This window comes from Neopelma chrysocephalum, unplaced genomic scaffold (assembly GCF_003984885.1).
Source record: "Neopelma chrysocephalum unplaced genomic scaffold, ASM398488v2 Primary Assembly neopelma1_299, whole genome shotgun sequence".
Taxonomy (NCBI): Eukaryota; Metazoa; Chordata; class Aves; order Passeriformes; family Pipridae; genus Neopelma; species Neopelma chrysocephalum.
The window spans coordinates 338,633-361,577 of record NW_020897961.1 but is presented as its reverse complement, the minus strand read 5'-3'; the positions used below and the strand labels follow the sequence as shown (position 1 = coordinate 361,577).

Here is a 22,945-nt window from a genome sequence, read left to right as displayed (position 1 = left end):
GGCATTTTTCACAAGGAAAAACTGTTTTGTATTTTAAAACAAGTACTAAAACTTCAGGTGTCTGAGGCTTCCCCTCCCCGCATGCCCCTTCCAGCAGCGCAACAGGCGCACTCCTGGTCACAGGCTGCAAACAGCTCTGCCCTCACGCACCACAGCTGAGACAGGCAGCAGCAAGAAGCATCTTCTCAAGCTTTCTCTTGCTTTTCCTGCATGCATTTGCCTTCACTGGATTATTTTTTGTTGTTTTCTAGGGGGATAATATTTTTGTGCTGTTGTTTCTGAGACATCAGATGGAAACATTACTGAACCAGACTCATATTTCAGAGTTTCCTTCAAATCAAAGGACTACTGAACTACTCAGAGTTATCTCTGTGTCAGCACATTCCCTTGAGGACAATATTGTCTTTTTCTCTCGTCAGTTAATTTGTTCATTGCGACATAAGTTTATTGAAAGCTCTCTGAATCTTTATTTGTGCTCTTTAGCTGCTGTTTCACACAGCTGCTGTGTCTCAGTATCAAATGCTGTTGGAGCAGAATTAACAAGAAATTTCATTATAGACACAGCTTAAACACAAAATATTCTAAATACCTGGAGCAGCATACTTGTAACTAACTTTAAGCCCTGAAGCAACATCCCTGCCACTGAGTATCCCTGCCACTCATTCTCAAAAAGTCTCCACAAGGCCAGGAACAATTCTATTTATTAACACAGAAGGAGGAAGAGCGTTCTCCAGGGTCACGGAGCAACACACAACTGTACCTTACAGCCAGTTTCCTAAACAACATACATATGTTAAAGGCACACACCTGCATTGCCATTGACTTTATCAGCAAACTGTTCCAAAAATTCTACTATAAACTGCCCTAAATGCTAGATACCTTTCCCAAAATGAAGTCTAAATCTGTGTTTGCCAACTTATGTGCCTTTAATCTTGCACTATTGTTGTCTGTACCATCTAAGCATTTTCCCCCTTCTTCAGCCTTCTCTCCTGGTATATCACAGACACAACCCTATCCTGCCCCAGTGCTCTGTATTCTCTGTAGCTGCTCCTGTATCAATCCATTTGTCCTGAATACAGGTGAGCTGACTTGAGCACAGTATTCCAGACACACTCCCTTCCTGCCTTATACAACAGCAGAACAAACACCACAGCTTTAGTATCAATGATTTGCTGCATATACAGTAGAATTGCTCTGATGCTCCTCTTCTGATACTTCCAAATTACAAGACCTTATAAAATAAATCTTTATTACTAGGCCGTGACTGACTCGTGAGTTTTATACCAATATATTTAACAGTCTATTATTTCAGCCCCTAAGACAACCCTCTGCTCCCAGCTCTGGTCTTTTGCCTTATATGACAAAGCTCCCAGCATCACATTTCCCTTAAGTACTCTCAGTGACTCCCAAGCCATTTCTGCTGTAATTACAATGGTTTGGGGGCATTTCACCTTAATGTCCCCCAGCCCAGCACCTCCCTGAACATCACAAAATGGGGCTGTTTTCTAGCTGTTTCCTCATACCAATTTCTAGCTTAACTAATAATTTCCCATGTGCCTCTGTAGCTAATGCCTTTGTGAAATCCAAACAGATTAGATCTCAGAGACTCCAAAATCCTGCCATGGCTTTGAGAATGACACCAGCAAGACCTTATAGTTAATGCTACTTTGTTTATTTTAATTATGTCCTTTGTTGCACATCAGAAAAAGGCAGCCTTTCATGTTTCTCTGCTCTTGTGACAAGACTGATTGTTATCTCCTCAATTACTCCTGGGTCTGCAGGTGATAGAGTCCAGATATAGGCTGGAGCTAAGTCAAGCCACTTTTCCCACTATAAAAAAATTCTGCTTTCAAAGCTCTGCTGCTCTTGGTCAAAAGCTCCAAAGATGCAATGACTGCCAAGGAAAGGTTTTAGTGAAACAGGGCAATTGTTAATCCCAATGAAATACAGCAGGTGGATAGAGTGGGGACAACTGTTACGCACTCTCTCTAATCCTGGCAGCTGCAGGACCCCTTGGAGCCACAAGCAGAAAGCCTTTCCTGGCTCAGAGTAACTGCTGTGATCTCAGATTGCTCAAGAACTTGACTCTGACCATTCCCATCTCCTTCCTCCTACTCAAATACACTGAATACCTAAATACCTGCATCCGTGAAAAAGATATACCCAACAGGTACATCATGGGCTTGCATTAAACACTGGTCTAGCTCGCCCACTTCAAGACAGCCAAACAACAGTGACAGAGCACAGGCTTTGCACATTGGGATGGTCAACACACTGTCAATCTACAGTAGCATGGAATTATGTGGATTTTTTTGATGTCCCACACATTAGTTTGCATCCCATGAAGCAGCAACACTGACATGTCCATGTTGGCTGAACACTATGAGCCAGACACAATTCAGACAGACAGAGCAGGGAAGAAGGAAACGAGCTCCTGAACCAACACTCTGCAGCACAGGAATTGGCACGGCACAGTCTCTTGCTTCCCTGCATCCATGTGAGTCAGCAACAGCTGTATTATTCCTCCTCCCAAACCCTGCTGTTGAGCAGGGCTTGTACACAACTGCATCTTGAAGCCCAAAACACCTTTAAGGATCCCACTAAGCCAAACTCACACACAAAGAACAAGAAGATAAAAGAAGTATAATTTCAAGCAATTTTGAAAGAAATTTAAAAGTAATTTAAATTAGCCTAATAAATAATACCTAACCATTGGGAAAAAAGTTTTCAAGTGATTCTACATTTAAATGCTTTAAAACAACCATATGAAAATGATCAAAAACAATCAGATAAGGAAGCCAATGCCACAGTTACTCTGACTACATCTTCCTTAACAGCAGAAGAAAGCTCAGTCTGAGCAGAGTGGGGGTCAGCTTTGCTCTCTCCTTGGGTTTACTTTAGTAAAGGAGCTACTGACATGGATTTTTGATTCTGTGGCTTAGTTTACAAGGCAACTTATTTCCTAAGATTTGTGAAGTATTTTGCATGTCTGGTTATGCTATTCCCATTAACTTTAATATGTTGCTGAGGAAATGTGTAGTTTACCAATCACATCATCATCAAAATCCTTCTTTCCCCAAGCACAAATTTAGCAAATCATACCTGTAATTTAATTCTTAATCAAGAGGTCCTTGAGCCTGACTCCCGAGACTCACTCAATGGATTCTGTTATGTGTAGTATCAAAATGAAGGTGCTCTGGGTTCACGCCCCTGTCTTCTGCCTTTCCACCATTATGAACCTAAAATAAAACACTAGAGGTATTTGTGTTCCAGATGGTTAAGAAATTAATTTTCAATGAAAAATATTGGTTACAGTAAGGATGCAAACAGCGCAAAGGGTTTCAAGCCTGAGCAAGTTCCATGATTCTAATGATCTGTGCCCAGAACTGAAAACAGGATTTGGAAACAAATTGTGCCTCGTCATTGAAAACAAGAGATGACAGTTATGCCTGTGCAAATTAAGTGTGGGAAGCTTATTCCTGGAAAAACAAGCAAACAAACAAACAAAAAACCCACGAAAAATCGGATTGCAGTCTGTTAAACATACTCAGCTATTTTTAAAAGGATAATTAGTTCAGTTGGTCACTGCAAAAATGAAATGTTTTCTTTACCTGATTCAAATCATAGTGCACTAAGAAAACATGCCTGTGTCCTTCCTTATGATTAGAGGCCAAGGTGGGAAATCAGTTGAAAGTAAACCAAACTCTTTATTTCTTCCCCATGATTTCTTTCAGCAATGCTGGGTAAAAAACACCCAAGACCTAACTTAAACCTTTGAGGGTTGAAATCAGGCAGTTTTCATTTCACACTGTTGCCATTCCCAGCAGCAGCTGACCAGCAGCAAACAACCACTGCAGCTGCAGAGCCCCAAGAGCGGCATCGACCTGCCCGGCCAGGGTGGCGGTGCCACCCCATGTGCAGAAGCTGCAGCAGAAGCAAGAAAAAGAGCTCTGGGAGCCTTACTAGTGCTTGGTCAGGCCATCAGGAAAATGTACAGGATCTCACTACAGAAGCTTCTCCAAAAACTGCAGGGGCTGAACTTCACAGTACTTGTATTTACAGGGAGCATTTCTCAACCTGAGGTGGCCTCGTGGTCTGTGATAACGGGCAGTGCCAAACTGGTCCCTATGGAACACAGGTAGAGGAAATTCCAGTAAGTCCTGTTTGATGAAACAGCTTGGTGTGAAAGAGAAAGATTTGGAGTATGAATGCCAAAGCCTTGTGTGAAGTAATACAACATGATATTCCTAGGTCTGATATAGCAATTCAAAAATCAAAATCCTGATGAGATAATTACATAGTGAAGTCCACATTTTACTGACAGTTTGAAGAGGCAAATGGTCAGCATGAGAACTTGTTTCTGTGATTTGAAAATACAAACAGAAAATTGGAAGGAATAAGCATGGAATGTGTTTTGTATACATAAAATTATATCCACACCTATGTATGACAGCATGACACTGCAAACATGTTTAGTATGACTAAAAATGCTCTGCCACAAACCTAGACTTGGTGATGTCTTATTAGGAACATAAGATTCTGCATAATTAACAAAAGATGAAACCCATTAATGCTTGATGTTTTCTTAGTTTGAAGATGATGCACCAAAATAAATAAAGTAAATAAGCAGGGCAAGATTCCCCTTGAATTCCCCTTGAATTAGTATTTTATCTCAGTTACTAACATATTTGTATAAAGATTTTCAATAAGTAATAAAAGATAAAACATCCTGCTTTCTGGATTGGTGCTGACGTTGGAATAGTCCCACATAAATAACCTTTCCAAGTGGCAACATGAGTAAAAGCAATCAGGACCCTATCTTTCTGTGTGCAGTACAAAGTGAACACTTTAATGCAATCAATAATCCCAAGGTAAAGAGATGATGGCTACAGAGTGAGACTCAGTGGGATATAGATTTCAGGTTACGAGTCAATGAAGATGTAATAACTCACCTTAGCTGCAGCATATTCCTCAGAGCTCTGCAAGTTCGTTTACCACCCAGGGATATTCTCAGGAGCAGATCAAACCACTGAAAGATGATTCTTTACATGTGCCACAGGACAGAGACCAGAAAATACAGTCACTGGAGCCCAAGTCACGTGGACTCTGAGACACAAGAGCTGTATAAATATGAGAAAGTGAAGTGATACATCCCTGCCCTGCCTGGAGGCTCCAAGCCCGAGCAACTCAGCTCCTGCAGCAGTGAGGTTGGCTATTCCCGCCCAACAAGGATCTTCATCAGTCAGGGGCCAGACTAACAGAAGTCCACACGTTGTCCTCTTTGCACCCATTCCAGTGAAGAGCAGCTATGGCCTCAAGCAGGAGCTGACACATACCTTGCATGTGAAATTCCACCAGCAGTTGAAACCAGACATTGTCAAGTGTTGGTCTGGCCTGCTTGATTTCATATCCGTCAAGTGATAGGGTAAATCTCCAAAAACCTTTGCCAAATTTTGTGAGAAGCCTCCAGAGCTCTCTGGAGCTCTCTCTGCACAGGTACTCTTGTATTTAAGCTGTTGTATTTAAGACTCTGCAGGGCTGGCTGCCCCGGAACAAAGAGTAACTGCCCCTGAAGACATGTGGAAACACTCCCGACTGAACTGTTGCCTTAAGAGACCGTAGAGAAAAAAGACTCCAGGACAATTTAGTGTAGGAGATAAGATAAAGGGAGTAGGTCTTTTAACCTCAGACCTGAGGCCCAGGGAATACACATGACATGTGTGCCTCTAGACAGTGGTTCTATGATTTTATAATAAGGTCCATCCAATCCTAGATTTGTCCATCCCAGTTCTGCCCCCTGACACACCCCTTTGGGAATTGAGTCTGGGGGCATATGGGACCCCTTCGTCCCCATCTTCCTCTTTGCCACAGCCTGTCCAGTCGTTGGAGCTCCTCCAAAATTCTGGGTTTTGAAGGATGCTTTGACTATGATGTATCTTCTTGTTCAAGCCAGGTGCAAATGTTCTTAAACAGAAAGGACTACCTTGATAGAAGTCTAAACAAGGTAATGAATTTAGAAAGTTAGATATGAAAGGGGGTAATAGGGTTGGGTAAATGTGAAAACTACTGTGCTAAAGGGTGGCATATTATACAGCTATATTAAAACCTACATTCACTACACAACTACTTCTAAAATCTACAAAAGTTAAAAAAACCCAAAAAGCTCTGAGGTATCAGAACACATCTGAGCACAGTGGGTGTGCAGCAACATATCTCTATTTTTATGATTAAAAAATGTATGGCATTTCATTGTATGTTGATCCTTCCAAATTCAGACAGGACTGGAATCCTGTCTGATTTGTACAGCACTGGTAGAATTGTTAACTGAGTTTTGCGGGGCATAATTCTTTCAACTCCACACACCTGCACATTTTGCTTTCCATTTTCTCCCCCAGCCACATTTTCTGCAGCTGCTGCTGCTGACTCAGAGCCATTTCAGACTCCATTCCCAGCACCTCTGACCAAAGTACCTGCCTAGACACGAATCCAAGGACCTCGATTCCTTCTCCTGTGCCAGTACCCTCAGTAGATGCGGCATGACCATGCGTGGCCATCAGCCACTGTTCATCTCCAGAGCTTCGTTATCTCTCTCTTCCCCAAATCCCTTCTGATAATTTTTCCCTCCTCAAGATGAGCACAACTGGTGGGTGTCATTTAAACTACACATGGAGTGCATCAGTTAGTGCCTCTGTACCAGCAAACAAGAATTAAAATAGGTGATTTGTATAAGCAGCACAACGTGAATGACAAAAGTTATTTTTAATATAATTTTCCTGTCCATTATTGGGAAACCAGGATTCCTACTAAGACAAGAACAGACCTCCTTTATTGTAGGGAAGTTTCATGTAACACACAAATTTGTACAGGTTTTTGTAATCTCCTTACATTTATGAATTTAGCAGAGTCGACTCTAATAAATCACTCGCACATGTGAGACCCAGTAAAACAGCTTACAGCGTGTTTCTTCCGATTGGCAGTAACAGGTCATTTCATAAACTACATTACAGATTTTTGTAAAAGATCTTGTGATTGAGGATGGCAGGCATGATGCCTGCATTATCCAGATAATCCCAAGCAAAGAAGCCGGAACAATCGGCAGTCACCACTGAGGCTGTAATGAAATGGTCTTTGTGTCCACTTAATGGACACAATGGAATATTTTCCACTTGAAAAAACAAATTAAAAATCAAGTTCTTCCAAACATCTTAGTTTATTAATTTGACTAAAAATCTCACAAAAACCAGTCAGGTTTCCATTACTTCATTTCCTCATACTCTGCTGCAATCATCCCAGCAGGCTGATAGAAACTTGGGGATAAAGAAACCCTCAAGTCCTAAACTCACCACTAGCAACCTCACAAGCCAAGTCTGCAAGTCTCCTTGCCAGCTTGGTAAATCACCAGGCAAACTGCCTTGAATTTACAGAAACTTCACTGCTTCTGAAGTCTCCAGCTCCTCAGAACCCTTTCAGCAGCAGACAAGCCTGACTCCAGGACTCTGGGTTTTAAGCACCCAGAAATCTGGTGAAAACCTGGATAAATTTATTAAAAGAATCCATGTATTTGCAGACGTAATTTTCAATTAAATTTCAATGCTTCTTATTTTCATGCCATTTGGAATAAGAAACTTCCAATTTAAAGAGCTGGAAAATCAGACTCACACTTTCCAAGGAGTTATTGGTATCTGTTGTCCAGAATAAAAGTCAGAGGTCGCATTGCTCTAGTTCTTTATTTAGGAGGCAACAAACATGGAATTCAAAGCTTCAGTTGCTGCTGACTCATTCTGAAATGACTGTTACTAGAGTAGGAATTACCTGTTTCGTGGTGGGTCTCCTGTGCATCCCAACCTAAGGCACGTGCCAGTTTCTCTGGGCTGTGCAACAGGCATTCAAATGGCACAGTGACCAGCAGCATTTACAGCCACAACACATCTGTTATGTGACAGCTGCAAGTTTTACCATCTTTATTTAAAACTGGAACTTCTTTGTTATTCTTTTATTTCATGACTATCCCCCCGAACCTTTGACAGTGCAAAAGCTTGAACTGGCATAAGCGTGTATCCCTTTGGATGAGAACATTCCCAGCAAGTGACTATAGAATATCTATGAGCAAATTATAACCAGACACAAAAAATGGACTGAAGAAGCAACCTTTGTTTACAAGCAAACTCATTTCAGACAACTGGGATTTCTGGATAAAAACAAAGTCTATCAAGTCAATCACTTTCTTTTCAGAAAATAAAAAAACGCACCTAAATTATTAACCTTTATCCACTGCACTTCAACAAAACAGAGTATTTTTCCATGGAAACTCAATTTCATGGAAAATTTAACTGATTGGAATACATTTGTCTCCTAGCATGTTAATGCCTTGAAGATACAATCCACAGATTCACACAAGCCCAGCAATACAGGAGTGCAGCCTGGAACATGCCCATCACTGCACATCGCAGAGCCCAGGAGAGATTCCAGAGCCGGCACAAAACCCATCAGCTTCTGAGCCAGAGGAATGAGAGGAGAGCACAAATGTTGTGTCTCACCTGGGCTGACTTGCACTATCATTGCACTAATGTGCTGCTCTGGGGATCCAAACTGGCCTTTCCATAACACTCCTGTGACACACAGGTAACCCTGGGCTAGTACTGAACACCTGAGTGGAGACAAATCGTTTTACCCACAGTCTACTGATGTTTCTGCAATGTTTTAGTGTGAAAGCTGACCCAGAAAGGATGACAAAGCCAAAACTCAGGAGAAAAGAGTTAATTTTACAACTCTAGAATGAACTGACTGCATGTTACTTAACCATGGAGTACCACAGGGAAAGGATTTATCCCAGGCCCAGAACAAAGGACATCCGAGTTCAAATCCTAATGTGCGCATTGACGATCCTTCAGCACAGTCATCTTTGTTTGTGTTAACTCTTCTGATTTCATACATTAGGGCTTGCAAAAGAATCGATATTTATTGAACACTGCCTCCTTTTCTAATATCTTCCACTCTGTGCTGTGGCCATACAGACATTACACACCTACCATAGAGATTCCATACATAAACTCACTGTATTTCAATTGGCCAGACTTGTACATTTCTGATTTACAAAGGCATTAATCTATCAGTGTTTGGGCACTGCTCTAACAACAGGACTCCAAAAGTACTAAGACTCAGAAGACTGCTGGAAAGTGGAATACATCCAGACTTGCAGCACCTACTCTCATAGCTAGAGCTGTTTAAATGTACTTTCTAGTTCTGTGGCCCAGACCAGATGAAAAATTATTTCCTACAAAGTAATTAAAACCTGCACATAATCAACTAATATAATCAACTAACCTGCCTAAGTTTGTGAGACCCACTATGGGAAACTTCTTAGCAAGTGTGGTGCCTGATAATGTAAATATGAACAGCTACATGGACCGATCTGCCATCCATGTTTGTTTCTAGAAATTACAAGTACAGAAACTACAGGTAAAAACTCTTTTTGATGACCTCCTTTATGAGCCCTGCCTTTTATGATGCCCTGAGTTCAACCTGAGCCTTTACTTTAGAGCTTGTCCCATAAGGTACAGATTTGTCAGAGAAAAAGTAGCCTGCAGCTGTTGAAGCAATAGTAACTGTTGTAGGTGTAACCAAGGGAATATTCAGGTAACATTATCACATCACACACCTTATAGAATGACCCAAACATTGTTTCAGGCAAATATGCAGCAAAGTGTCATGCTGAACTGGCACAGGCGAGTCAGTCTTCTCCGAGCTCCTGGCACACATTAGGGTGACACAAAGCACTGGCCTTGAACTGAGAAGAGCATCTGGCTTTGAGCAGTGCCTGCTCCTTCTCTTGAGCATGTCAGTGCATGGTCCTCAGGCCTTGGACACAGAGCTCCAACCCCCACACTCTCTGTAGGTCCTGAACCTCTTGGAAACATCTTTCTCCCAGGTACACCCAGGTCCTACATATTTTCAAATGTCTCACTTCCAGTCAAGGATTGAAATGTGTAAGTGCTGGTGTGCTGGAGGATTTGATGTGCACTGGGGAGATGTTTAACATACAGAGTTTGTCTACAGAGAGAGGGAAGGTCAGAATGACTTGTGAGATGTTTTACCAGGGAAAAGAAGTCTGTGGAGGTTAGAGGCTTCCCCCATTGATCCTTCTGTGAAACACATCCTCCTGGTTTCAAAATAAGAGAGTTGCTAGACAACTGTAAAGCCCACACTTACCCCTCTGTATGATCACAGGTGTGACACCTTTGAGGAAATCAGTTCCCTTGTATCTTGTCCCCAGAGCATCAGCACAGAATAGATATAAGACCCAAGCACACTACAGATAAAACACCACAAATTCATACCCTGCTCAGTAGCTTCCCTAAACAGATGAGCCTTCAAGAGTACAATAGAGAAAATAACGAAGAATCACTCAAAGCACCGACAAACTACCAAAGCAACTCTCTGCACATTTACTTCAGTCCTATAAGGCCCTTTTTTTACTTGCCAGAGAATCCCACAACCTCAGCACACTGACAGTATGGGCTACTGTTCACAAGATTATCAAAAAAAACTATAAAACCCCAGCTTCCCCATTGGTTTAATATCAGAGTACAACCTGTCATTACCCAAGAGGGACAAAATACTTGAGTTGATTGAGCCAATCTGATTACCCCTGCCCCCTGCTGATGAATATAAGCTATTCTAAAAAATTAAAAAGCTATTAGACTATTGAAAATAGTTTTGAACCATAATCTCTGGATGCATTATTTCCATGTTTAAAGATCAGCTAGTAGAAGCACAACTGCTAATACAGGCTGCCTGAAAATTCAATAACTGGATAATGGTCAATTCCTTCACTGTTACTGTCTAATTAGAGAATTCTGCTTCAGCTGAAATCCATTTAAGTGAGCAACAACCACATATTGTAAAGAAAGATTAAGAATGCATTAGGTCACGGTAAGAATGCTCATGATGTGAGTAGGCAATTACAAAAGCCATCTCTGATTGACCACCTCCACCTCTTTTATTGTATTTTCTGCTCTGTCAATACAAAACAGTGGCAAGAATTGAAATAAGTAGTAATTCTCCTTCCCACTTTTTCTTCTTTTTAAATTGTCACAGTAGAAAAAAATAGATAGCTACTAAAAAACAACAGTCTTGTGAGAAAGCACGAATACTTGCTCTCCAGAAAGAGCAGGGAACATACAAATACCAGCACTCCCTCTCCACAAAACTAGTGGCAGAATGTGCTGGAATGCTCTACCCAGAGGAAATGCTGCTTTGCTGTAGTATGGGAACAGCCAGTTGGCAAACCTTAAATAGGGTTGAATTTTCATAAAACCAGCCCTGCACATCCATGTTCATGAATAAGAACAAGTGTCTAAGGTTCCAACAACATCTTCTAAAATGCCTTACCTTATGGTTGAGCACTGGTCCAAAAATAAAGTAAGACATCATTATCTACAGCAAATTTGGTGAAGTGAGTCTGCTGCCTAGTGCTCTGGGTAAGATTTGGTTAGAATAAAGGGTAGAGAGCCCAGCAACACCAGCTAAGAAGGAAGATGTTAAAAAGTTGGCCAGAAAATTATCTGAAAATTGATAAAATAAATCCCCTAGGAAACAGTTATTGAACTATATGAGGCCTCAGGCTACACTTTTATATGTCTATAATTCCCTTACCTTCCAAATCAATGGAAAACAGCTTGGGATTTCTAAAATCTAACAATCCTGTAGTGGTAAGAAACTATTTTCCATGAGACACAATTGCATCATTTTGTCATCAGGCAGAAATACAACCCCATGTCTGATTAATATTGGGCAAATATGCAAAGTTTTCTTGTGCTTTCAAGAATATAGATTTCCTTTTAGTTTGATGTATCAAAGAAAAACATTTTAAAAGTTCAGGGAATTTACTGACTACTAAAGAACTTTCGCACATGCAGACAGTTAAGACAGGGTCGTAGTGATATCATTTGCAATGGCACAGCCTCTTAACAATTTTCCATTCTCCCTTAATCATGACATAGTTAACAAGAGCAAAGTAAAAGTTAGAGTATCAGGTATTTGCAAAGTTCCCTCTATAGTCTTTCACTTCTATTCGGGCTGAAATTTGATGTATTCTGAATAATGGAAACAATGTTCAAAGCAAACTTCCCCCCAGCATTATACTTCCTCAATGTTCCTTTTCTTGTGATATTGTGATTTTTATATTTCATATAAAGGTCTCCTTTAGGTCGAAAAAAAGAAAATATGTTTTAACATGTAAAGCAAGGGTAAATAATACTGTACTGCTGGGCAGTTTTCAAAGCTACATTAAAAGAGGATCATAGCAAAAAGAGGCATCCAGCACAAAAACACTACAGGCTCCTTCTCTGTGTTCTGTGATTTTGTTAAGATACCCTTTTAATCCAGCCATTTATAGCAACTCTCTCAGTAAGGGGAAATCAGGCTTTATTCTAACATATATTAAATGTCATTGCATTCTCTAACTGACAGATAAGATTTGGTGAATCCTGACCCTTACATCAGTTCCCCAGAAGCCATATTAGACTGTTATGAAAGAGTTAAGAATATTGGGAAAACCATCAGAAAAATGTCTATTTCCCTGATGGATCACAGTTGCCACAGGATGTCTGTCTATGGCACACATGGGGCAGAGGGATACAGGTTTGCAGGAATTCCTGTCAAAATGCAATGCAGGACATCACAGGCTGGAATTCAGTGTTACTCCCCCTTCAATGGCTGTGAAACTTTCCTCATGCAAATAAACCCTGTGGACGCATTTAGATGCCTCTGCCTCCAGATGTGTATCTTCTGAGCATCTCCAATATTAGGTCCATCATGACAATCACATTGTGCAGGAATCTCTCTAACCACCCACCGTCCAGAAGAGAACTTACAAACAAAAGAGTTTCCTCCAGGGCCAAAACCTCAAGGAGATTTTCTCTGACATTCCAGTGTCCTCCTGGGGAGAACACTTGGAGGAATCCAGCTCCATTTTCACACTACCCCACTCAAGGGCTCTCAAGGGCTATACAAGCCACACCTCTGAAGCAGTGCTCAAGCAAAGGCTTTCCTCAAAACACCATAGTAGACACAAAACAAATCTTGGGATGTCCCTGCTGCAAGGGCTCCAAAATAATGACATAAGCTGCTGATCACCTGTTGAGGCTTATCTGACTCACCACCTGTCCTTTCTCCCTTCCTTTTGGGTCAGGGCCTTTTATGGGTCAGGTAAGACCACAGTGAGATGCAATTACTGCTGTGTAACTGCAGCCTCCCTGGAGCACAGGGGTGAGGGCCACTCAGGGCTGCACCCCCAAAGTGCTGCTTTCTGGTGCTGCAGCTTCATCACCTCTTGGACACAGAGCCCAGGAAAAGTTGTCTGAAGCCCAGAAGCTGAGGAGCTGTAGTACTGTATCCATCAAAGGGCTGAGAAAGAGTCTTGCACAAACCACGAGATTTAGCAGGTCTGGAGAGGTTTTGTTAAATTTACTTTAATTCTGTTGATTTCATCTCCTCTGGGAATGGCTAAATACAGCTCTCCATGCTCTTGTATCATTGGCAATAGTTATCAAGGAAAGACAAGATAGGATGAAAAATCAAATGTCTCGCTTACCTTATCTAAATTTGCCATAAAACACTAAACAAATTAATTTAAAATTATAAATAAATAAGGATAATTCAACTTCCTTGAAAACCATCATCCCATTCTTCAGACAGCCTGTCAGCATCAGCTGGTCTCCAGATAACAGAGCCTGGAAGCTTCTAAGCCATCTAAATGCAGAATTTATTCCACTGGCTTCCCCATGCATGCACGTGCACACATATGTTTAATATATATATTAAATTTTAAATACATTGCTTAAATACATTAGTTAAAACTAATCACCTCAAGTGGCATTTGTGCAATCTAGATATTTTCTTTGTTCCTTCAACACTCTTTCAATTACACTGAAAATTTCAGAGAAATAAAATTATAGCATGCCGAATATTAAAAGGTGGGGAGGGAAAAGAGCAAGAAACTAAGCTTCAAAGGGAATTCTACACTTTGATTTCAGTTTGCATCTTCCAAATGTTCACATTTTGCTACACAGATGTCAAACCAGGAGGTAGGTAATAAAGCAGGTTCCTTTAAGATTAAAAAAAAAAATACATTTTAAATTATCAAATTAAACCATATTCCAAGCATGGCAGAAGCAAATGACGTATTATTAGATCTTCCCTAAACCTCATTGAACCATCTCTTTCCATCATAGCAAGGGCCTGTCAACCATGCAAGCCCTTGCCAAAAATAAAGAAAGAATGGCAGCATTTCCCATCTGCTGATGAGTCCTATCTAAGGGAAGACAAAACACTGATTTTATTTAACTCTGTTCCAGTTATTGACTGGCCATATAAACAGTCATCATGACACACAGCCAGGTTTATTCATGTGCCCAGCAAGCCAGGCCAGGCATAATAAAGAGATTACACACTCTGTTTGGAATACAGGCAACTTGGAATAGCTGTTATTGAAGCTTAAGCATGGGAAATATTGGGTAGTAGATTTAGGTATCACACAATCAGAAATATGTTTGGCTCAAAAACACAACACATGGCACCCTCAGTGAATGAGGGTGAGTATTATTACAGCACAACAGGCCTGCCTTTCTCTCCCTGCCAAAAGAAAAGCTTGGAATAGCACAGAGCACATGGCATTTTAAACTTAAAGGAGAGAGACTGACAAGAGTAGGAAGGAAAAAAAAATATTAAAAAGAGTTCTGTGCCCTCAAAAGACAGCTCCTCATAAACCACCCCCAGTCCCTGTACTAGAGACCTTGGAAGTGAAAAGACTCCTAACATGAAGAAATGGGACAGAAGGGACAACAGTAGGGCTCTGCCCAGTTTCTGGGTTTTTCCTGCTCTCACTGGCATTAACATCTCTACCTGGGGAGCCCGCTCAGGGCAAAGAGGTTGTGGATGTGCTGAAGGCACTTGCAACTCCACCAATCAGTTCTGCTTCATCCTTTCCCTCTGCTACTCCATTTGTGCCCAGCTGTTGGATTTTTGCTGGTAAATACTTTGGGCTGGACTATCAACCTACCCTGAGGTTGCACAGGTGACACACGATGTGGCCTTGATTCACAGGTACCATTCCAAGGCACAACCTGCATAACAACTAAGGAAACACGACTCACATTTGCTATCTCAGGCTTTCACTTTTCAATGCTCAGCCATCTCAGATGGTTACAATTTACACTAATTTGACCATTTTCTTGCATAGGAGTGTTCCTGCTTGTTTAGAAAATACTTTCAAGTGCATCTAAGATGTTACAGTTCCTGTGGCAGAAAAATGTCAGTTTAAGAAAACACCTGCAAAATAAAGGGTTTGAGTTTTTCTGACCAAGGTCAGCAAGAGCTCAGACCTTTATTTGACGTGATAGTAGTTGGTGCTATGGATGCAGTAACCAACACAGGCAGGAGGCTCTTGACCACTAAAGGAAAAAAAACGGATTTCTGCTTGATGTGATGCTGACTGAATTTACTTCACAGGAACTTCATGTGGCACGGGAGGAAGAGGTGCCTAGAAATCAGGGGCCAACCAAATGGACAAAAAATGCTGATATACAGACAACTACTGTTCCCATTCCACGGAACATTCCTAACTTTTACTGCTTGTACTTTCCTCAGTAACATGTCAGTCTGTTCATTCTTTTTATTTACAACCCTCTGCCCTGTGTCTGTGTATCAAGGTGTGCAACAACAGCCTTCTTACAGTCAGCAGTTGAACTGCAACTTCATTCTGAATAAATCCATAAGAAGATAGGTGAAGTGTCTACACAGATTCAATCTAGGCAATAAGTATTCCATAAGGCAACAGGATCAGACTTTAAGAAAGATGCAGCTAGAGCACAACAAAGGTCAGTGAGAGCTACACAGTGATTAAGTTTCCTTAACCCAATCAGAAGGTGTTCAGCCTGAACTATGGACTATGACCCCTCAAGGAATCTGCCTCTTTTTTGTCACTGATGGTTTAAGAAAGAAGAGTGTTTTCATAGGTTAAGCTGAGAGGCAGGGTGAGGCTTACAGCAAGGCTTGGAGCTTGTGACTATCCTTTCTCCTAACACACATGCCTGCAGACCCGTCAAGATGGCAAGTGATAGCAACATGCCTCTGTCATGGGTTTACTTGTTCTAAAAAACCAAGTGGGAATTTTTTTTCTTTCCCCTGCATCAATGTGTGTAATGGTTTGGTCTAGGTCTCTTCCTGGCAACCAGGTCAAAACTAAGGAAGTACCATATCCCAGTATTCCACTCTATTTCTTTACGTAAGCAGAAGTGTTAATAGAAGGGGAGAAGTAGGTTGAGCCCTTCTTCTCTCCCGGCGTACTTGGGGAGGGCTCTGTGGTGCAAAGGACGGCGCTTTGGACTTCTGGCTGCAGAGGACTACTCTCGAAAGGCCAAGGCTGAGGCAGAAACTCAAACTGAAACATTGTGAAAGAGGGATGTTGAACGAGGGAGGGAGAAGGTGGTTCTTTTTGCTGGGGTGATTGGCCCATCTTCACGAACGAAGATTTGGGGAAAGGTCTTTTTACCTTTCCAGCCTGCGCAATGGATTTTTTTAGGTGAGACACAGCCTGCGCTGAACTGAGCCCACCCTTTAATCCTAAGGTTCATCTGCCGGGGCCAAGCAAGCTTGGACAATGGCAGTGAGGTCCTCAGGACGTAGGTTTGTTTAGAGTGTCCTTCTCATAGATGGATGGCCACACAGGGCTAACGACCTCCATCAGGCCAGGAGACCGGGATTTGAACCCATGGTCGCAGCAGTGAAAGTCCTGCACGCTAACCACTAGGCCACCAGGGGTCTCTACCCACAAAAGAACTAACTAGCAGGCCTGCATTCCATACTGACGGCTGTCAGAAGACTGGGGGGAAGGAGGTGAGGTTTTGTTTCCTCTCCTCGGGAAATGGCAGTCACTTCACTTTTGCCCTGACTCAGGGAGGGAGTGTGTGTGGAGGGATTTTTTCCGTGGTTCGTTTTGGTTTTGGCCAGGTCATCTGGCTGCTTCTGGACCCGGTTCACCTCCATTCTCCTGCACCCTGTTCTGGCCCCAGCCTGGACTAGCTCAGATTTCATCAGAGAGGCTTGGCCCTTCTACGAAGGGACTTTTGGGGAAGTCCTGGCCAGAGGCAGGTGCTGACAGTGTGAGTCTGTGGGAAAGAGTTTGGGGATTTATTTCCCCTTTTCCCCTTCCCTTCTCGGGGGGGGGGGGGAATCTGCACTGCAGCTTCTCCCTCACAGCGGGGCCACAGCGCCCCCTGCTGGGCACCGCAGTGATCCCACAGCGCCCCCTGCTGGGCACCGCAGTGATCCCACAGCGCCCCCTGCTGGCCTCGGTTAGAATTGCGCCAAAAGGCAAAAAGTCCTGAACTTGGCTCTTTCGTAGGGAACTTTGGGTGCGGAATTGTTGTTTAGTTGGTTTTGTGTTCTTTTGCTGTTCTGCCAATACCCATATATCCTTTAATAAAGGGCTGTTATCTTTTTTTCTTTCTCCATACTTGCTCAGTTGGAGCCTCTTAATTTCAGATTTACAATTGCTTGGAGGGAGGAGCTTGGTCTTCCTCATAACTCATCCTCCTTAGCAAAACCCTTCAGTCTCATTAAACTGAGACAGCCTCTGACACAATGAGCACAACACCAGCTCTTTGCTGTTCTTCTCAGCCTGCTCCCACAGTCAGGATGTGAGCTGAGTCTGAGCTGTGCAATATCTGTTTGCTGCAATAACTGAGGCATTATAATGATTTCAAAATTTAAAGTCTGTTTAAGCCAGAATAGAAAGGAAGTTACAGTAGATATTATAAATAGAAAAGGAATTGAAAGTTTGAATCTTTTTTAGATGTAGTTTAAGGCTCTGTTGATAAGTTCAGCCAGTTTGCTGCCCAGGACACTCATGCTCCACTTGGCCAGCTGAGGCCATAGATTGTCAACAGGCCCAGTTTCTTGAAGATATGCCCAAAATCATAAAATACAAGACCTTAAGCATGGCACCAGCTCTGCAGACAGTCTTTCACCTGCTCAATTCACTTCCTTTTTCTCAAATCCTCTTCTCTAGCTAGGAAGATGGAGTAGAACCTCATCTCTTGACTCCTTGAACACTGTTCCAAGGGAGGTCTCTCTTGATATTCTGAATTATCTCTTTGCAGTGTCATTCAACCCTACCTGGAATAGCAGGAACAGGTGACAGTCTGCAGGCTTGACCAGCCTCAGCAGCCTCTCAGTGACATCACGGATATAAGCTCCCAGCAGGCAGACTTCTCCAGAGACACTGTTTGGGTGACAAACAGGGCCTCTCAGCAGGAAGTCTCCAATCACTAACCCCCAAAGCACCAGTTCCAGTGGGGGTAGATGGCTGGATCGACTTTGCACAGTTGGCCTTTTCTGGGACTTGCCTGTTGCTCACTCCCTCCTCACTCTGCGGTCCCAGGGCATTGTATCTCTTTCCTAAGGGCACTGCAGGGGGGAAGAGGAAGGTCACTCCTCCTGCCCCAAGCACAGGTGAGAATCCGATCTCCTTTGTCTTCTGAGTTAGTCAAGTCAGTCAGTTCAGGGCTGGAAGAAAACTCATCTTCCTTTTGCAAAGACTTAAAGTAAGACCTCTTGTTCAGCTTGTGACAAGCACACAACACCACACGTCCACCTCTCGTGCAGATCCCCAGACACTGTGCTGCCTATTACACTCCTCTTACAACATGGCTACTTGCTTGAGGAGTCCACCCAGCTGGGCACACTTGCACCCATGACACTCATGTCTGCCTTCAGACTCTGTAGGGACTTCCAGGTTCTGGAATCACATGGAAGTTTGGGTCTGAAAAGCTCTTTCAGTTCCTGGGAGGCCAGTCAGGGTGTAGCTGTTGTACACCATGATCCTCAGCTGCAGAACACGCCAGCACAGAGCTGAACACCTTGGGGAGGGTCACTGTGTAATTTCATTCAAAAATGCTATCCAAGGTGGAATTGTGCAACATCAAATGTTTTATTTTATCAGCCACCATATTTGACCACAGTCCTAGGTCTGTGAGATCTTTGGAGTTTGGCTTTTGTGCCCTTCAAAAAATTAATGTACACCGTAACACCAGTTGCAGCCAGGAGACACCAGAACTCAGAGTACCCTGGGCCCTAGCTCTGACCATTTCTGTTTGGCTGGAGGGTATTTACACTTCTCAAATATGCACTGGAACCAAGCTGTGAAGCGTCCTGAAAAATCTGGTAGGCTTAAGAGCTCTGAACTTGTAGAATGAATTTCACCCTAATTTCTCATTCCCAGGAATTATCTTTCCAAGGAGCAAAGTAATTACTGACTCTGATTACAATTCAATCGAATAAAAGCCCTGCAGAATACCCACACATACTTGGAACAGAAAAGGGAAATGCAGTTATCTGAAATTCTCCATTCATTCAGAGCACAATGCTGCTTAAACCTGGGCTTAAATGTCTCTAGCCAGTGCCCACAAGATGGTGTTGTAATTGATGCCAAAAATTCAGCAGCTTTATCATATGCATTTTTTTTCCTACTGACAAAGTATTCCACAGAGCTGTATTTCAATTCTGATTTCATGTCACTTCAACTTCTGATCAGAGCTTAAACATAAAAAAATTATAGCCCTCCTCAATGGACCAACAAAAAAAGAATCCTTTCTTTTTACATATCCACATTTATTAGTCTCCGTCATTTCAGAAATATAATCATTATGGTCCCTTTTACTGAGAACAGCTCCCCACACACACACATCCTGGGGACTCCTCTGTAGAGATGCTCTTTTTCCTTTTACTTCTGAGGGCACCATGTTGTTCAACAGCAAAATCTGCCATCATGCAGAACTAAGAAAGTAATTTTAAAAGGCTGTTTTGGTTTCTTTTCCCATTCCCCAATACCCTGGGGGTTTTTTATATTAGTATTATTTTCTTCCCTCCTCCCTTATTAAAATAAACATTGACTAAAAAGTCAAAGGCAGGAAAGGTTTCAAGTCAGAAGGAATGATTGCACTGACCATCCTGAACTCTGCATATCCCAGGCCTTTTGGTTTCAGGTGGAGCTGGCGTTTAACCAGAGCACAGCTCACAGCTGGCTCAGCACATATTCCAGAAGCATACAAGGCCCTGGCTGGAAACCATCAATACTTACAAGTTTTCAGAATCACTGATCAGATCTGTTTGTTCTATATTCTTTCACAACTTTCCCAAAGAAATTGATCTATCCTTCCTACTGAAAACTCAAGACAGATAGGATGCTGTTTTTCAAAAAGACTTTTACAGATCCCATCAATATTGAAATAAAACCAGAAAAAAACAAGTCAGTTTTATTGATTTACACATTAAAATAACATATGCTTTTTGTGCATGTGCAGTCTCCCATGAGTGATAATTGGACTTCTAAAGAGAATCTAATGTTGAACCTATAGGTATTATCCATCAGTTCTCCTCCTCCTTTCATAACAGCCACAAAAGATTACAGATAACATGCCTAATTAGTGTAGAATGATGTAAAAATCACTGTCTGGAATGAAACGTGGTGCAAACAATAAATGAGCTCCCATGAGGGCAGCGAAGATGGGGAAGGGCCCTGAGGGGAAGCCATGTGAGGACACTGAGGGCACTTGGTGCGTTCAGCTGGAGGAGACTGAGGGGAGACCTCACTGCAGTTCCAACTTCCTGGGCAGGGGCAGAGGAGGGGCAGGGACTGAGCTCTGCTCTGGGGGGACCAGGGACAGCACCCAGGGAATGGCTGGAGCTGTGTCAGGGCAGGCTCAGGTTGGATCTCAGCAAAAGGTTCTTCCCCCAGAGGCTGGTTGGGCACTGACCAGGCTCCCCAGGGCAGTGGGCACAGCCCCAAGGCTGCCAGAGCTCAGGGAGGGTTTGGCTGATCCTCTGGGGCACAGGGGGTGACTCTTGGGGCTGGGCCTGTGCAGGGCTGAGGGTTGGACTCGATGTGGGTCCCTCCCAACTCGGTATATTCTGTGACTCTGTGATGAGTTTGTGCAGGGGGGCAGGCAGCCCCACCCAAACAGGATGAAAGCATTGCTGCCAGTTCATGGGGAGACTACACTTCACATACCACAGGTCCCATCCAACTTCAATTTACACTGCCCGTATTTAGTAGGAGATGCATACAACTACTCCAACACATAGCAGACTACTTGGATACATAAATACTAATAACAAATTCTGGCAGCAATCTTATCAATCTCCTGTCACTGCTCTGCCAAATAGCCTCCTGCAACTACCTCCCATGCTGCTGCCTAGTGGCCACACGTGTCTGGGCTGCTCCTGTCTCTGCTCTCAGCAGGGTTTGTATCAGCTCACGTCGCAGCCCCGGCAGAGCAGCATTTTGTTTCCTCTACAGCCCTTGCATTGTGGGCACACAGCAGGTGCTTCCAGTAACCCACATGAGCCATTTCAAGCCCAGGAAGGCTGCTGCCCCAGCAGCTGAGTGCAGCGTTCTGCAGTGTCTCTGCAACAAACAGGATTACAATGAAATCGCATTTGCTTTTCCTTGCAGGTTTATGAACAGGCCTGTGACCACAACTTAATTTAAAACGTCCACAAACTAAAGCCCCTTGCCTGGTGACTCCTGCTGTTCCCTTGGGAGCTGTGGCCTAAGGAAACAAATGCACTGACAAACTCCCCCTCCCCAGTGCCCAGTGCCACTCTCTTAAATCAGTGAAGTGCCGCCACTGGCTTAAACGGTGGCAGACTCTCTGCCAAGGAAGGAACTTCTCTCAAAACTGTTTAAGGATGGCTGGCACGATGCAATGTAAGCTGACAAAAAGAAACAGACATTTTGTTTAATTTATGTATGTATGTATATATATAGTTCTCACACAGATCCTAAAGATGAGTACCCTCCTTCCAGATCAGTTTAAGTTAGATGTTAGATTCTAATTTAAAGAGATCATCTCTGTTCAGGACAGTACTTGAACTCATAGCTCTACACTTCAGCAAAAGTCCCTGATGACTTTGAAAATAAAAAAATAAAATCAAATTTAAGTTTTGTCTTTAGCCAGCAGGAATAAAATGCTGAAGCCTCCTCTCCAAAAAAGGAAAGGAAGGAAACACAAACAAAGAACGAAAACGAGTCAGTATCATCCATCTGGACTTTTCATTTTCCTGTGAAGGTCACCAGAGAGCACAATGCTTCCTGCAGACCCGGAACAGAGAACTGGTCTCTGCAGGCTCTGCAGTCCCCAGGAACGTCTCTCATCGACTTAAGCCCCACCAGAGCAGCAGCAGTGCTGTGACACACAAGTTCACTCACTGCTAAACTGTGCCAACAAATTGCTCATTTCTGACAGATGTTTCTGTTTAAAGCCACAAGGAACTGTATGGATCATTCCACCTCAGCAGTCTCAAAAGCCAGCCCAGCAACTCCAAGAGCGAAAAATTTATAAGGAACAAATGAAAAACCTAATTAGATCAACAGACAAAGTTTGGATCAAGATTAGAGGATTTGACATGACAATGGGATTAGACTATTTACAAGACATAACAAGGTTTGGTTATTTATCACTTCACAACCAGTTTCACAGTACAAGAGGGAAGAAGTGGCAAATCAGCATGACAAATGCAGATATGAGAATATCCTTGATTCAGTTTAGTGTGTGCTCCCTATTGATGCCAAGCTCTATGAAACCACAGTCAAGAAAAAACACTGCAATCGCAGAAGGAAATAAGAACTGGAAGCATAGCAATGGAAATAAAAATAAGAAAAGCCTTACAGCCAGATACAGGTAGTTGCATGTGTACAAAAAGGCTAAAAAGTAAATAAGTAATTGCAAACAACACAGTTGGAGTTATCCACATTGAAAAGTTAATGCAAACAAACACTTGGATAGACTTTGCAATGACATTGTCGTTTTTGTCTCCTACACCTCTATTCCAACCAAGTTCCAACATACTTAGAAATTTAATACTGTGTGTTCCAACATACTTA

The 22,945-nt window shown here is 42.6% G+C and overlaps 1 long non-coding RNA gene across 1 annotated transcript in view; it reads right to left on the bottom strand.

The window, feature by feature from the left end:
* LOC113978229 overlaps window positions 1–22,945 on the bottom strand; it is a 78,874-nt gene that overhangs the window by 54,889 nt on the left and 1,040 nt on the right. The gene's annotated exons all lie outside the window — the stretch shown is intronic.